The sequence below is a fragment of the Poecilia latipinna genome, unplaced genomic scaffold (assembly GCF_001443285.1).
Source record: "Poecilia latipinna isolate Pla-1442-1.1 unplaced genomic scaffold, P_latipinna-1.0 Scaffold62, whole genome shotgun sequence".
Taxonomy (NCBI): domain Eukaryota; kingdom Metazoa; phylum Chordata; class Actinopteri; order Cyprinodontiformes; family Poeciliidae; genus Poecilia; species Poecilia latipinna.
Genome location: NW_015112678.1, coordinates 351,730 through 357,360, shown reverse-complemented (window position 1 = coordinate 357,360; position 5,631 = coordinate 351,730).

The following is a 5,631-nucleotide window of genomic DNA, read 5'->3' as shown; positions in this document are numbered from 1 at the left end:
AGTCAGAGCCGGCTAGCTTTACCGCGGTCTTGTCTTAGCTAGTTCGGCAGTAAGTAATGCAGTAAATATCACTGATATTTATCCTGGTATTACACAGAGTTGGGTAGGGTACTAAAAATTGTTATCGAATAACACAGTTGTAATGTATTTGTATTGTTTGTAAGTTAGATATCAACAAGGCGAGAGCTAGTTCTAAGCTTGTGCCTTTCTTATTGTCATCAATCCACAGCAACTTCCTACCAAGATGACTGTCAGTTACAAAGTTCACAAAAGTGTGACATCACACGAGAACTATGTAATAGATAAAATCAGAATAAATTACACTACAGCTTGTAATCTTAATATAACAAAATGCGTAACAGTATGAAAGCATTTTGTATGCCTAGTATAGTTTTGTTTTGTGCTTTTTTGAGGTTTCTAGCACACATTGTCACAACATTATTTTTCAATTGTTTCATGGAACAGCCTGTTGGTAGAAGGAAATACCGTACCAAAAAACAGCCAGTTTTTACAGTCACTGATAACACTGGTCTGACTGGTATATTGCAAAAGTGCTGTCCTGAAAGTACTGCATCGATGTAAGAGTATGTGTTTGAGGAGTGATTTGATGGATTACATAAATAATACAGAAGCTTTGAGTGCTGGAATGTTGTTGTCTTTGTCCTTTATATTTGTCCCGGCATGCTGCCAAGTTTTCTTCAAGAGAGTTACCTCACTATGTGCCAGGGAACTCCTCGTGCTGTTCGTCTACCTGCCGGTCTAGTTTGACTGACCTCTTAAAGCGAAACTTTGGCTTACTTACATGACAGTAAAATCATTTAATGCATAATACTCAAAGCTACGATGACCAGCTTGCCACAGCTTGCGTCAGGCAAGCTGCAGTGTGTGCCCTTCTTTCCCAAACATGTTTGGTGTTTGACTAAATTCCACGCAAGGCATAGCGACAGGAACCTTGAGATACTGGCTCCAGTCAAGATGTATGATGCTGGATGCCGTCCTTCAATGGGCTCCTCTGCAGGGCAGCCATATTGGGAGGGCAAACACTGTGTGGTCGCCTGAGAACTTGCGTGTTTCCCAGCCAACGTCCATCTAAAGAATAACAATTTCACTAGCCATGAAGACTGTCCATGGAGCCTTGGGGGCTGTGGCCAGAAAGCTCAGCCAAACACTCTCCACTCACGCAGCTTTCTATGTACTCCTATAAATACATCTCCTATTTGTATAGAGGCGATATGCATCTTTGGGAAAATACCACAATGTTGACACAGGAACACCCTCATCACCCCCACCCCACCCCCATTTGGGTCCCTCTCCCCATGCTACCAAAACTCTTTCTACCCCTTGCTGAACCTTTCACTGCCCGAGAGAAAAACTGAGGGAGAGAAAGAAAGAGATAGAGAGAAGGAAAAGGGAGGCATGGAAGGAGACTGGGAGTAAAAGAAGTGTCTTTTAGAGGCCTCCACGGTCTTTAAGCCACTATGGTATCCACCAGAGCCCTCACATACACTCAGCCTTTAAAGGGCTTTTGTCCTGTAAAGAGGGTGTTTGGCTAAATTGGGGGTGCTTGTGGACTGGCGGGTGGGATTGGGCTGGGTTCAATTTATTTGGCTCCCACGTCTCCATCACTGGAATGGTGAACTTTTTTTTTTTTGTTTTGTAAGAGGTGGGACATGGAGGGGCGAAAGGGGGATCCTTGTTTCTTTTTCAAAAAATTTTTGAAGGGGGGAGGGTTGGAAATCTTCCAAACGGTGCCTTTTTGCTTTTAAAGAAAGCTCCACTTGTGTAAATGTGCTCTTTGTCCTTTGGCCTATTGTTTGAATAGCATTGTGAACTTTTTTTGTAGGAAGCTCACAGGGGCTTGGGGGCCTGGGGTGGTGGGGGGTGGGCAAAGAGGGACCAACGGGGGGCTAGGCCTGAATGACTCGGACCTAAGACAACATAGCAGCCCAAGAGGCCAAGGTATGATACACCCCCAGCTTTACAGAAAAAAAAAAACATATGACTTCACATAAGCTTAAAAATACATCTAAACAAAATGATTCTTTGAATTAAGTCAAGACTTGTCTTCTGATGAGTTCAAACGGGGCTTAAAATTTGATCTCAAACGTAAAGGCAAATCTAAAACAGACCCCAGCAAAGCCTTTCATTCTGAGAACCAAACCCATTGTGGCAACCGCTTTGCTCATAGAAACAATATGAAAACAGCCCAGCTCCCGCCCCCTGTAAAGGGATTTCTTAATAGAGCTGAATGTCTGGAGTCCCTCACTTCATCCAATTCATGACTTCCATCTGTCTCTGCTCTCAAAATATGCTGGCAGGTGGAAGGGAAGGACAATGCGTTTGCATTTTGGGACCATTTAGTTCACTTTTACAGACTCCAAGGGTGAGTTGTGTAAAAGTTTTTACCTGTGTCGTAAAAAAAGAAGAAGAAAAAAAAGAGATTTTCCTGTGAGCTCCACGTCCTTTTGCAGAAAAGATGATACTAACCTTGAGTAATAACTGTAGAAAACCAGAAAAGCCAAGAGTTTCTAGTGCTGATGAAACTATACAATACATTTATTTTAGAGTTATGGGTCACATTATCTGTAATATTTATTTAAAGTTAGTTTGATTTTCACTCATAAACTTTTGCAAAAATAGAAATACCTGCTCCATCTAGTAGTAGTTTTCCAGAGTTTTAACCGAGGTTACCAGTATGAAGAGGTGAGATGTAGGACACCTCACTTGTGTTGAGGTGTTTTATTTTTCTCAAGTGAAATGCATGATGTTGTTGATGGTGTTGCAGTAGGTGCGTTTAATTCAACAAACCTACAAGTAGACTTGCTTTAAATCCAATGAGGATAGTCTGGACAGGATAAAGTAAGGCCAAGAAGAGCCGCTGCTTCATTCTAGGACGCTCTGCCTTCCAGGTTTTGTTAGCCGTTGTTCCTAGTAAATCTCTATCTCAGCTGTGTTCCAGGCAGTGAGCGTTTCCATAGTCTGCTCAGCTGGTAGGATACTCAAGTCTCTTTGGAGGTCTCCTCTCCTGTAATCACAAGATATCCCGTGACCTCTCTTTGCTCTGAATCCACCCCTCCCTCCTCCAGAGAAACACACAGGCTTTCTGCTGGAAGGTGATTGAGCATGGCACCCTGCTCCAGGCCTGTCCTGCTTTGTCTGGGGACGTGTGCCTGTGTCAGGAACCACAATTAGTGGGGCGCGTCCCCTATCATTAATCACAGAAAAGTCCCGGATCTCAGTATCACACAGGCACACTCACTGTCAGCCTCCTCAGCATCAGGACCCCACATGGCAGCAGCATCTTCAAATGCAGCGTGGCCATGTACTTTCAAGCGTTAGTCTTCCTCAAAGAGGCATTTTTGTTTCAATTGTTTTGTCCAAACAAATCTGTCGGGCTGTGGGTCAAACAGGACCAGAATTATATTCATTTTTGACCAAAAATATGGTTCTAGTTTAGTTGGTGTATTCTTAGGTGAACTGTAACAGTTTATTTGTGGGTCTAATTGTATTTGGAGGTACACCATAACTCCATATGTGTATGTATATATATATATATTTCATTTTTTTTGGGCTGTGTAATATCGATTTTGCGATATATATATTGATATTTTCCTTGCTAGAAAAAAAACGATATTCAGTATCGTAACATCCAATTGTCACCTTGCTTCACCGGGAGAGTGATTAGGTCATCAGGCTTAGAGTGATTCCTTCAAATGTTAAGTGTCAAGGTTAAAAAGGTATCAAACTATTCAGAGCATGGTACCTGGTGCACTTTATTTACTTTACAAATGCATGTAAGCTACAGTTTGTACTGTTTCAATTAAAAGAAACATGTTTTCTCACCACTTCTTTGATTCATTTTGTCCAGCTGTCGACTTTAAGTCTGTATCCATGTCCAACCAGAGCCAGGTATTGTGTAGTTGGTGCTTTTAATCAGTTTTCAGTTCAATTAATTCAATCCAACTCTATAACAGTCACAAAATGTCACCAAAATCACTCTGACCCTCTAAAATCTTTCAGAAAATCGTAAAAGTGTATTGAATTGTATCGTTTACTGACTATCGCAATATATATCGTATCGTGAGCAGAGTATCGTATCGTGAGATTATTGTATTACCACAGTCCTAATATATATATATATATATATATATATATATATATATATATATATAGTTCCTTACTAAGTGTGTGTGCCTCCTGAGCTTTTCCACATTTTATCACATTAGAACCAGTAACTTCAATGTATTTTAATGGAATTTTGCAACATGGACATTTTTGCAACTTTTAACATTTTTCTGGTTTATAACAGGAAATCTCAATAAAACGCATTCACGTTTGTGGTTTCAATGTGGCAAAATGCAAAAAAAAAAATAAATAAAAAAAATAAATAAATGAAACCTTTTTCCAGACACTGTAATCGGATTCAGATCATGGCTGCAGCACGCTTGCTTTACAGTCAGGGTATGAAATGATACACGCTTTCTGCAGTTTGAACAGCAGACAGAGGGCAAACACAAACCTGACCTCTTGAGAGGAAAACACATCCTCAGTTCCTATTTCACCAACAGTATGCAGATCAATACCGTGGCAGGATGTTAAATATTTGTCATCAGACGATCACACATTGATGAAACAAATCAATGGCTGATAGGAAGGAACTGACACGAGGTTCTGCTTGCTTACCTTCCTCCTAAGGGATGGAGGAGGGACAAAAGAAGGATAGATAAGGGAGGTGGAGATTTGTGGCTCTCAGGTGCTGAGCCTTTTCTCTGGGGTCCTATCTGTTTTCCTTCTCTCTCTCTCTTTTTTTCTCTCTATCTGTTTGTTTTCTTCTTTGAGGGATGAGAGACGGCCAGGAGAAAAAGAGATGAGGAAACTTAACCTATCGGTGAAGGTGAGGATGTTGCCACGTGAAATTACGGCAGGTCCTCCAAATAAAGAATAGAGTGAATGGTGCGTTTACCTGCATTCTTTACCAATACATATAATTTAATTTGCAACACACATCATGAAAAAACATACTGAAGGACAGACGCGTTTTGTCTACACACACACACTACACTGTATATGCTTCCCTCCCTCTCTCTGAGCCCTGAGCCTTTATTTAACACATAATGAATTTTCTGCCCAGACTCTTTCGATCTCTCTTTTTTTTTTTTTTTTTTGCTCTGTCTCTCTCTGTGCTCTCCTTGCTTTATAAAAACAGAGGAATGAAAAGCAGCCAGATGGTAGCTCAGGCCTAATATAAAATCAATAAGCTGCCTTCAAGAGAAAAGAGGTGGAGGGGTGGGTGAAATGGGGGGTAGAGCTGGGGAAAGAAGAGTTGGTGGGGAGAAAAAAAAAGAACATTCAAGCACCACAAACACCAAAACAGATCTTTGGTCTTCTTTTATCCCTTGCTCCATCCACTTCTTTTCTTTTTCTCTCCATCTTCCGGTGGACTTCTTCACCCTTTCTACCTCATATCACACCACTGCGGCTGACGAAGGGACCGGCGTCGCGTATGTTTGCGTGTGATACGGCGGCAGGCACGCAAGGATGTCGGGACTTCTCACTGGGATGGGGAGGAGGAGGGCAAGATAGAGATAGCCTTTTGAAGAGAGAGAAGACTGAGGGCCATTGAGAAGTCAT